The 12,649-nt window shown below is 39.4% G+C and overlaps 1 pseudogene; it reads right to left on the reverse strand.

The window, feature by feature from the left end:
• Positions 1–874: 874 nt before the first annotated feature.
• On the reverse strand, positions 875–10,165 carry LOC118625052 (annotated as a pseudogene).
• Between the last annotated feature and the right edge of the window lie 2,484 nt (positions 10,166–12,649).

Below are 12,649 nucleotides of genomic sequence, written 5' to 3' on the forward strand. Positions count from 1 at the left end.
ATTTTATTTGTGCTTTAAAAACAGGTTGCATTTTCTATGTAATCAAGGCTTGAGATTTGATATGTAGCCATAATAGCTACCCTGTTGATTATGTTAATTAGAACTTTATACCCTCATTTATTTTATTGTTTCCATTTTTCTGGAATATCTTTGTTAATCCCTTTATTCTTAGCTTTCTGAACTATTTTGTTATAGGTGTGTCTCTTATGTACCTCATAGAATTGATTTTTGCTATGAATCAATTTGAACATATTTTAATGAGAGTTATGCAATGTATTAATAAACTTATTAATAAATTATAATAATATAATAAATATAGTTTAGATGACTGGTGTGTTTGATCTCAACTCATATTTTGTGTGAAATTTTGCATATTATGTTACTTTCTCTACGTGGTTCATTTTCTGTGCCCCGTTTTATATATCTTTTGGTATTTAGGAAGGTTGGTATTTTTATTGTAGTAGTTACCTTTTTACTAATACCCATCATAAGGCCCTTTCTTACTTTTTTCTTATTTACCCTCTACTTATTGGTTTTTCTGCTTTAAATGATATTGTTTACCCTCACTTATTATCTATGCAACAATATTTTATTTCAGTGTTGTCATGACATATCACAGTTATACTGTTCCTCCACTCGTGTTTCCATCCTTATTTGAGGTACAGGTTTACATTGAAATATATTCAAAAGTCTATTTGCCAAGGTTTACCAGTTCCGGTCCTATCTTGGTTGAATAATGTTCACGCTCAAGTACATCCTTCACAGAGGAACAGCGAGTGTTCTTTGACTTTTTCACATAGAAAACTGCTTCTCACAGTCTTGATCCATAAAAATGAGCTGTTCTACATTTTAAAATATTCAAATCACACTTCCTTTAGTTTCTTGAAAATGCAACTCCGTTGTTCTCTGATTTCATATAAGTCTGATGCTTACTTGATTTTCTTTCTTTCTTTTTTTTATGACACAGAATCTTTATTTTCCCATTAGTATGTGCTGAAGCTACAGATGTTGAAACATGAACAATCTTGTGGCTGATAAATGAATTTTGAAATGCCTATGGAAATGTGAACAAAGGCAGTCCATGAATAAGTCAATTTCCTTCTGGGTAACTTCCCCAGATGCTATATGGACACTATCCCACAGAGCTTTTGCATCCTCCGGATGTGTGGCATAAGAAATATCCAGACTTTGAGGACTACATAATGGTCCATTTTGCATGCAATTCACATAGCCGCCATCCAGGAAAGATTAAATATATTGATGGCTACGGGGCTGAAATGACAGTCAAACGTTTTCTGAAACCAGGTTCCAATTACGGCTGTATTAGTTTCTGCTCCATTTGCAAGGAATAAGAGTAGACAGGTGAAATCTTCTGACACAGTCTCCAGAAGACTGTCTCCAACTACACAGCAAAACCAACCAGTCCACAGCATTTTGCCTCCTGTGTTTTCAGATGGTAACTGAGATTTTGACAGAATCTGGACAAGAAATGCATCAGGTCTCTTTGTGTTCTTTCGTTCCTAAGAGTAGAGAAAAATCACTTTGATGTTCAAGTCTTCTCCCACTTCCACAGAAAGTCCTTTTTGCTTTTCAGCAGCAATAACTGCACTCAGAAGTTTAGAACACCCTTTGAGATTGGTGTAGGGGAATTTATACAGGGGAGTTAAACTATATAGAGTCCACTGCTTATGCAGAAGGAATGCAACCTTTTGAGGTTTGACATCTTCCTGATCTTCGCACGCCTGCCAAACTGGAGTTTGCAGAACTCATTGAAGGTCCTTGAACAAGCCTTTGCTTTTGCTCTACCTTCTTTTTGGAATGCTCTTCCCACAAGTCTTCACATGGCCTGCCCTATTTCTTCAATCAGGTCTTTGCCCAAATGTCACTCAAGAGGCCAACCTATCTAAAGTAGAACCTTGTCACTCTCTAACTTCTTAACATGCTTTCTTTTTCGTTCACAGCATTTATTACTATCTGATATGATCTATTTGCCTGATTTTTAGTCTACTATCATACAACCCCGAATGCACCCACTCTCGTTTGATTTTCTTTATTATGTAAGTGATTTGGTCTTTTTTGCCTGGAGACCCAGTGAACTGTGTTCTTTGTTTTCAAAGTTTAGTATTTTCCTAATGTGTGTCTTGTACTTCATCATTCCAGGTTTCTTTCCCCAGAAACCTGTGGGCCCTTTAAAGATGCAGGCACAAGTCTTCTTTTAATCTCAGAAATTTTCTAAACTTAGAGTTTGAAATACTAATTTGTTTTTATTTTAAGACTAGTCTTTTTCAGACTCTTCTGAGCCTATCTTCTATCAATTCTTTACTCTGTGATCTTTTCTGTTTCATTCCTTACTTAATTTTCATGCTCTTAACTCTTTTTCTGACTGTTCTCAATGTCTGTTATATTTTTCAGTAAAATCTATTGTTCTACGACTGCCTTGGAATTTAGCCTTTATTTTTAAGATGATTTTGTCTTTTTCTTCTATTTCTTTAAGTTCATTCAGCTCTTACTTCACACTCATTTTTTCTTTTTGTGTCTATTTCTGTTCTAAATTTGGGGGCTCTTGATATAAGTTTTTGTTTCATATTTTCAAATGCTTGTTTTAAGATATTTGATTCAGTTTAGGTGGTAAGATTTTCTTCTGTTTCATGTTTGATGTTGATAGGAGCATTTGCATCTGCTAAAATGCTTGGATTCTCATATTTTGTCTTTCTGGTGGCCTTGTATGAATATTGGTTGCCATTTTCTGTTCATTTTTAAGTGTTTCTATATACAGTTGTATGCAGGCATAATTATGGCGTTTGGGTAACTGACAATGTTTTTTAGCTCAAGAGCACCCTCTTCTGTTGGTATAGAAAAGTGTAGTTTTCTTTAGTTGATGGCACTTTTGGGGGAAGGATTGATATATCTTCTGCTTTGAGGGATTCACTTTTTTTGGCGGAATACTATCACTTCCTTGTTTTCCTTCTATAACAAGCTTCCCTAAGCACCCCTGCCTGTGGCTTCCTCTCCCCCAGAGGTGATGTCTTTCCCACACTGACAGCCCCTGTCCCACGCCCTGTCAAGCGCTTCCATTCAATTCACCAGAAACCAGTCTTTTCAGCTACCTTGTCCCAGAGCTGTTCTCATTACTTTCCATTCAAGTTAACTTCTCTTCCTGAGGCTATTTGATCTGTGGTTCTGCCATACCAAGGGCTTCAGACCCCTCTCTTTCTCCATATGTCTTCTACCTGATTCTTTCTTCCAGCATGATGTGGTCTGGAGTTGACCTTGTTGGACCTGGCAACACTCTCGTATTATAATGATGTTTGAAGCTCAGAGTATGCTACTAGTTGTGTGTGTGTGTGTGTGTGTGTGTGTGTGTGTGTGTGTGTGTGTGAATGAGAAAAAGAGAGAGAGAAAGAGAGAGAGAGAGAGAGAAACTGGAAGTCTATTTATTAAGGGAATTCTTAAAACTGTGTTGACCATAAAAACACTAACTTTTAGGATTACTAAAAAAGTCTTATTAGAGTCAGGTCTCTTGGCTTTCAGGCCAGATTTACCACTAACACCCTATGTGGCCTTGGACAAGTCATTTTACTTGTCTAGATGCCAGTTTTCTCTACTGGAAGATTACTTTAAGTGGCTTTCCATTGCTATTCAGTATGCTTTAGGCTCCTCTGTTTCTCGTGCCATCTTTAACTTCCCTCCCCAGTTTGTGCGCACAAATAAAATTAACTTGCATTTTACAACTCAATCCTCAGAATCACAAAGAAAACGAGTCCTGTGTTAATGGAATCTTGGCAAAATGTAAATATAAACTTGCTTCCTTGGCTAGTTTAAAGAGGATTAAGGCCTCTGTTAGTTCATTTTGCAGCCCTTTCAGGGATGAGGGCTCATTTGGGAGGTGCCCCATGTCCATGCTGGGTTTCTTTATAAGGTCTGGATGTTCCCCTTCAAACACACACAGTGCAGGGAGAAGCCACTGCCATGCCCCCTTTCAGCTTCTCCGTTCTTATGTGGGCTCAAGGACCTATCTTAAATCCACTCTGGGAAACATCTCCATCCCTAGCAGAGCCCATAATTTTAAATAAACCAAAGTAGGAAAGGAGCAGAGGAATTGCAAGAGTAAATGTAAAAACATACAAGGTCACTATAGTGGTTCTTGCTCAATAATGTGAATGTATGTACTGTTCTCAGTTTTTATGTGGCTACAATGGTGATCTATACTCCACATGCATAGTGGTTGAAGAGACAGTATCACAGATTATTTATCTGAGAGAGGCCATCCAGAGGTCATGTTGGCAATGCCCTTAACCTTGCATCGACATGGCCCTCACCCATTATAAAGCGATGCAAGTATTGAGTGGGTAGAGAGATCCTCCTATTCTTCAAGCTGTCAAGGTCAGGAGGTGAGTCTGCCCCCTCATCACCTGCTCATGGGTTCCTACCACTCTGACACTCAGGAAGCCAAGCAGGGATAGACTTCCTTTATCAGCGTCCAGTCTCCAGCCTTATTCATTCTAAAACTATCCAACTGTCACTTGTCAGCTCTTTATCTCTTTGCATCTGTGTCCGGAACAATGGCTGCAGTGGTGACAACAATAGTAGGTCAACACAAACACATGCACATATATACATACATGCGTACGCATGCACACGAACATATATGTGCACATACAGTATGCAGATATACATACTCACACAAACACATGTACCACACATGCACCCATGTAGTTAGAATGTCAGAGAAAAGGGGAAGATATGTTGAACTGGAACATATCCTTAGAGAAAGAATCGGGAAACCAGAGACCAGGAAGAACAGACTCACATAGCTCCCTGAGGACCCCAGAATATTGCAGAGCTTCCTTATTTATGTTTATTGTCTCTCTACCTCTACCAATCGATCCAGTTTCATTCCAGAGATCAAGAAGTCTCTTTTAATCTCACTGTCCCCTCACTTTGCCCAACCAGTTTGCATAGAAAAGACAGGACAAAATTCAATTACAAATCTGACCCTTCTTGTCCTGTTTAGAATAATTCACTGGTTTCTCATTTCTAAGCTCAGCTAAGCTGAGTGATGTCAGTAAATACCTACTTTACCAAGTGGAATGTGCCAAGTATGATAAGAAGTTAAAGGAGGAACTCATTGAAAGGGGAGATTTTGCCCAGTGAGAGATCCAAAAAACTTTCACAGAGAGTGATACTTAGCAAAGCCTTGAAAGAGACACAGTGATATAAAGGCCTTTGAGAACAGCATTCTAGAAAACCTATCCAGAAAACAGTGAGTGATTAAATTATTCCATAACAAATGTATATAGGGAATCAGCAGAAGATATTTGTCATTGGAGAAGTGGCCCAGGGCCAGGTCTGGGAGCATCTGGAATGTCAAACTTCTTGTGACCATGAACCACCTTTTTGGCCTCAGTTCTTCCCCTAGTGTCTCCAGTTTGGGTATCCAGAGTGGTCACAGTAACCGCAAACCTGGTCATGTTTGATTCACCAATCTGCATAGCTTTTAGAACATGCTTCTTTGAATTAGAAGAAGCTAAAAATAACAAAAATTATTCTATCTTTGGCAGCAGAATGGTTAATGTGTTTCATCTAACCTCAAAGTCAGCAATTCTGATAGCTTCATGCGGCCCCGAATTCCAGTCCTGAAGAAATACTGACTGGCTCAGTTGCAGATGGGTGACTTTCATGAGGCATGGGAATAGCAGAAAGGTCCCTGTGAAAAGAATAATATAGGCTATGTGAAACATTGTAAGCGTATCTGAAAATGGCCACCTTGTAAAAGCACTTAAATCCATTCACGACTTGGATGCTAATTTGAACTAGAGCTACAGCTGATTTGAAATGAGTGTGCCATGCAGTATAACATAATGGTCAATATCATCAACTCAAGTACTAGGGAGAAATGGCAGAATTAAGAGTCAAGTCCAAATCTCACTGTGTAAAGAGGGCAGTTAACTCACTTCTCCAAGTCTCTCTGTCCTTGTCTGTGAAATGGACAAAGAGTAGCTACTCTTCAAAGTTACTTTGAAGATTAAAAGGGAGAGCTCTTCAAACCGAATCCAGCAATACATCAAACACATCATTCACCATGACCAAGTGGGATTCATCCCAGGGATGCAAGGCTGGTACAATATTGGCAAGTCAATAAATGTGATACACCACATAAACAAAATGAAAGATAAAAATCATATGATCATATCAATAGACGCTGAAAAAGCATTCAACAAAATCTAGCACACATTTCTGATAAAAACGCTCAGCAATCTGGGAGTAGAGGGATCATATCTCGACATAATAAAGGCCCTATATGAAAGACCTACAGCCAACATCATACTCAATGGGCAAAACCCAAAAGTGTTTCCCTTAAGAACTGGAACAAAACTAGGATGCCCACTTTCGCCACTCTTATTTAACATAGTACTGGAAGTCTTAGTCACAGCAATCAGACAGGAAGAAAAAAGTAAAAGGGGATCCAAATTGGAAAGGAGAAAGTGGAACTGTCATTATTCACAGATGACATGATATTATACGTAGAAAACCCCAAAGACTCCATCAAAAATTTACTAGACTTAATAAATAAATTTGGCAAAGTAGCAGGATACAAAATTAATGTCAAGAAATCGACAGCATTCTTATACACCAACGATGAAGTCACAGAAAGAGAAACTAAAAAAGTAATCCAATTTACCATCGCAGCAAAAAAATTAAGATACCTAGGAATAAACTTAACCAAAGAAATAAAGGACCTATTTGCAGAAAACTACAGGTCATTGAAAAAAGAAATAGAGGAAGATATAAAAAAATGAAAGCACATACCTTGTTCATGGATTGGAAGAATTAATATCATTAAAATGTCAACACTACCCAAAGCATACTATAGATTCAATGCAATCCCTATCAAAATACTAACGACACACTTCACAGAATTAGAACAAACACTTCAAAAGTTCATATGGAACCAAAAAAGACCCCGAATAGCCACACCAATCTTGAAAAACAAGAACAAAGTTGGAGGGATCACATTACCAGATTTCTGGTTATACTTCAAAGCCACTGTAATCAAAACAGCCTGGTACTGGCACAAGAACAGGCAGATAGATCAATGGAACAGAATAGAGAAGCCATAAATGGACCCAGGACAATACACTCAATTAATATTTGACAAAGGTGGCAAGAGCATACAGTGGAGTAAAGACAGCCTCTTTAATAAATGATGTTGGGAAAATTGGACAGCTACATGCAAAAAAATAAAACTAGACCATCAACTTACACCATACACAAGAATAAATTCTAAATGGATAAAAGACTTAAATGTAACACATGAATCTATAAAAATTCTAGAAGAAAATATAGACAACAAAATTTCAGACATCACATGCAACAGAATTTTCACTGATACATCACCTAAGGCAACAGAAATAAAGGAGAAAATGAACACATGGGACTACAACAAATTCAAAAGCTTCTGCACAGCAAAAAATACAATCATCAAAATGGAAAGGCAACCCACTGTATGGGAGAGCATCATTGCCAATGATATATCAGATAAGGGGTTAATTTCCAACATATATGGAGTGCTCATACAACTCCACAAAAGGAAGACAAAGAACCCAATTAAAAAATGGGCAGAGGAACTAAATAAACACCTGTCCAAACAGGACATACAAATGGCTAAGAGACATATGAAGAAATGCTCAACATCACTAATCATCAGAGAGATGCAAATTAAAACAACTATGAGGTATCACCTCACACCTGTCAAAATGGCTGCCATCAACAAGTCATCAAACAACAAATGTTGGCTAGGGTGTGGAGAAAGGGGACTCTAGTACACTGCTGGTGGGAATGCAGACTGGTGCAGCCACTATGGAAAACAATATGTTGTTACCTCAAAAAATTAAAAATTGACCTTCCATTTGACCCAGTGATCCCACTTCTAGGAATATACCCTAAGAAGCCTGAAACACCAATCAGAAAGACTATATGTACCCCCATGTTCATAGCAGCACTATTTACAATAACTAAGATCTAGAAACAGCCCAAGAGTCCATCAGTAGATGAATGGATAAAAAAGCAGTGGTACATATACACAATGGAGTACTATGCATCTGTAAGAAAGAAAGATCTCTTATCTTTTGAGATGACATGGAGGGACCTGGAAAGTATTATCCTGAGTGAAACAAGCCAAACAGAGAAAGTCAAGTATCATATGGTATCACTTATTTGTGGAATATAATGAACACAACAGTCTGAGGAATGGGGTAGTCCCAGAGATGTGGAAGTGGGGTACAGACTGACAATCCCCAGAAGAGGGGGTGGGTGAGAGATAAACCACAGATCTTATATGCATGTGTGCATGACCAATGGGCATGGACAACAAAGCTGGGGACAGGGTGGGGAGGGAGGGAGAGAGGGGAATCAGTGGGGGGAGGGGGAGAAACATCTGTAACAAAAATAAATTAATTAATTTTTAAAAATAAATAAATAAAAGGGAGAGCTCTTAACATCATCCCTAACACATAGATGGGACTCCGTAAATTCAGTGGTTGCTGTTGAGCAATTAAATATTTAGTAAATGTTAGTAAAAGAAAAGGAACCCCCATAAACATAGTCAACTGATATTTGACATTAGAACAAAAACAGTAAAATGGAACAACAACAATCTCTTCAACAAATTGGCATCTGTGCTAAAAAATGGAAGGAAAAAAAGCACAGATCTTGGACCCTTTACACAAATTAACTCAAAATGGGTCATAAATCTAAATGTAAAATACAAATCTATGAAACTCCTAAAAGATAATATAAGAGAGAACTAAGATGACCTTGGGTATGGAGATGAAATAACACCAAATGCACAAACCATTAAAAAAAAAAAAAAATACCTGATAATCTGAACTTTGTTAAAACTAAAAACTTCTGATCTGTGAAAGAATATCAAGAGAATTAGAAGATGAACCATAGACTTGGAGAAAATATTTACAAAAGACACATCTGATAAAGAATTGTTATCCAAAATACACAAAGAACTCTTAAAGCTCAACAATATGAAATCAAACAACTTGATTTTTTTAAATGGGCCAAAGATCTTAACAAATACCTCATCAGAGAAGATACACAGATGGTAAATAAGCATATGAAAAGATGCTCAACGTCATATGTCATCAGGGAAATGCAAATTAAAACAACAGGGAGATACCACAACACACCTATAAGAATGGCCAAAATCCAAAACACTGACAACACCAAATGCTGATGAGGTTGTGGGATAACAGAAACTCTCACACATTGCTAGTGGGAATACAAAATGGTCCAGCCACTCTGGAAAGACAGTTTGGCGATGTTTACGAAACTAAACATACTCTTACCAGACATATTTCAGCAATCACTCTCCGTGGTATTCGAGTTGAAAACATGTCCACACAAAAACCTTTAATATGTTATATTTTTCTAGAAACACATGTTGATAGCAGCTTTATTTATAATTGCCAAAACTGTAAACTAACCAAGATGTCCTTCAGTAGGTGAGTCGGTAAATGAACTGTAACATATTCAGACAATGGAATATTATTCAGTGCTAAAAAGAAACAAGCTCTGGAGCCATGAAAGGACATGGAGGAAACCTAAATGCATATTACTAAATGAAAAAAGTTAATCTAAAAAGGCTACATACTGTATGCATGTCCAACATATATGACATACATGTCATTCTAGAAAAGGCAAAACTATGGAAACAGTAAAAATAACAGTGGTTGGCAGGCATGGTTGGAGAGATGAAAAGGCAGAACACAGAATTTTTAAGGCAGTAAAAATACTCTGTACATTATAATGATGAACATTGTACTTTTTACTTCTGTCTAACCCATAGAATGTAGCACACCAAAAGTGAATCCTAAAGTAAACTGTGGACTTTGGGTGATTGTTTCAGATTTATCTTCAGTAAAAAAAAAAAAAAAACGTGCCATTCCAATGAGTGATGTTGGTAATGTGTGTGAGAGGGTGCTATGCCTATGTTGGGTGGCAGGGAGTGTGGGGAATCTCTATACCTACTAATTTTGCTGTAAACCTAAAACTGCTCTTAAAAAAAAATTGTCATAATTTTTACTTAATGCTGGAAAGAAAGGAAAGGAAAGGGAGAGGAGAACATAGAGAGGATACCATTCTGCATGGTCATTGTCCGCATCAGGGTAAGCAAAGCTGTTTAGAAGAGAAAAAGGGAAACCCACAAACACGACTGACAATCCCTCCGCAAACACAGGGTTGGTGGAACTGGAGAGTATGGTGGGATTCTGCTAAGATGGCTTGGAACTGGGAGGAAAGACTTCAGTATCGTGGTCCAGACTCGACCCTAATTGGTGTACAGTTTTAGACGAGTCACATCATTCTCCGACACTCGGGCTGCTTCGCTTTTGAACTGCCGCCCTGAACTGACTTGCCTCTGAGCTCCTTGCGCGGACTCTCTCTGAGGTTATGAAATGGAAGCTGACCATGACTAAACACTCTTGAAGTCCAGTGTCTGGCTCTGGAGACAAAGTTTGGTTGCAGTTCTGTAGCTGAGGCGGGAGACTGCACTAAAGAATCCTGATGGACATCCCTTCGGCCAGAGACTCTTAGAAATGGCTCGTTCTTTCTCCTCACATCCCCGAAGCTTCCCAGAGCTGCCCAGAGAGCCGCTTCATGTTTTCTCGTGGACTTCATGCAGTCTCGCTCTTCTTCCCTGGGTGCAGAAAAGCCTCCCATTTGGAACTCTTATCTTCCAAACCTTGCAAGGGAGGGGCCCTGGTGATTCACAATAGCATAGCGTTCGATGTGATTTAGGCTCATAAATCAAGAGATTGTCTCGGAGAAAATAGCACAGAGCCTCAGGCCAGACGCAGCAGCCCCGTGTTTAAACAATCTGCTCTAATCCCCTTGGCTAACAGGCTCTCCTGCTCCAGGGGATGGCAGGCCTGGTGTACAAGTCCCGACACTATCCATGACTTCAGCCTATTTCTAGTGGGGCTTTGGCAGACCATTCTCTCGAATTAAAGTCATTTTGAACCAATTTCTCTTCCTCAGTCCAAGGAGAAACAAAAGCTAGCCCAGGTATATAAGTCAATGTTTTCAAATATATAAAAATCAACAAAAGCAAATCCCCTAGGACCCCTGCTCTTGCCTGCAGCCTGTTATTCACAACTAGGGGATCCTTGTGGTCCCATCTAGATGACTCCCCAGTACTTTGACTCAGAATTACTCCCCTGACACAAGGCAGCAATCTGGAGCCTGTATTTTCCAGGCATGAAATTGATGAGACCAATTGAGCTATATTAAGTCAGGTTTGTATATGGGGGCATATGTGGTGAGCCCAGTTCGTGGCCTCCCCAAGGAGGAGTTTAGAATTCCCCTAGGAAAGCTATCTGGTGGCTCCCGGACACTAACGCTCTTTTTAAAACTGCTTAGCAAATGCTGGCTCTTCGAGAAGTCATGTGTCTTCTCAGATCTCCAGGCTCAAGCGTTCGTGTCCCATTTATACTTCCTGGAAAGTGTCAGGAGCTAATTTCAAATGGGCAGCTGGTGGGGAAAGAGAGATGCCAAGGACATGTGCCCTCAGTCTCCTGAGGGCACCCAGCATGAGGATGTCATTGCAGAAAAGCATGCTCATGGAGTTTGATTTCTTTCTGTTTAGGTGGTTCATCTATCTGCTACTTCTTCTGGACACCGACTAGGGATCGTCCAGCCTCTCTGTGGTGACTGTTGCAGCCTCTGGAGAAGCAAGCTTTACAGGCAAGACCTCTCTCCACTATGGTGCCAGCCCCAAGTCTTCTTCCTGCCCAGCTTCACACTAACTTAATGATGAACTTCCCCTTAAAATGAAATGCTGTCATCTCCAAACTGTCTGAGAAGAAAGCAAGGCATATGGATCCTGGTCTGCTATAAGGGAATAAGCAGGATGGCAGCCTTCAACGGCTGAATTCAGAGCTGTGACAAGGTCCAAAGATCTGATTGTCTGCATGGCTCGGGGTATAGGAGCATGGCTGAGGAAGGTATCTTAGTTTGTCTGACTACTATAACAAAATCCCACAGACCGCATGGCTTGTAAATAATTAAATTTCTTTTTCACAGTTCTGGAGGCTGGAAGTCCAAGATCAGGTGCCAGCGTGGTCAGAGTTTGGTGAAGGTCTTTTTCCAGGATGCAGACTGTTGACTTCTCACTATTACCTCACATGGTAGAATGGGCAAGGAAGTTCTCTGGGGCCTCTTTTATAAGAGCAATAATCTCATTCATGAGGACTCCACCCTCATGACCTAATCACCTCCCAAAGCCAGACCTCCTATTGCTATCACATGGGGCATTAGGATTTCAACATATGAAAATTGGGGGGACATAAACATTCACCATCACCTAGAGGGGGGATGAAAGATAGGGGATTGGGGCCCAATAGACAGAATACAGTTATCAAGCACACCAAAAGGACACATAGTTTATATACATAGCTATTTAGTCCTTGCAATAAATCTATGAAGCAAGGATTGGGACATTTCAGGAAATAGGCTGAAATGAGTTAAGAGAGTTGCCCAAGGTCATACCTAATGAGTAACAGACAAGATCTGGGCCCAAGGCAGTATGTCCCAAAGTACATGCTCTTCTCATGACACCATTGAAGCTGCCTCCCAGGAA

This window comes from Molossus molossus, unplaced genomic scaffold (assembly GCF_014108415.1).
Source record: "Molossus molossus isolate mMolMol1 unplaced genomic scaffold, mMolMol1.p scaffold_m16_p_11, whole genome shotgun sequence".
Taxonomy (NCBI): Eukaryota; Metazoa; Chordata; class Mammalia; order Chiroptera; family Molossidae; genus Molossus; species Molossus molossus.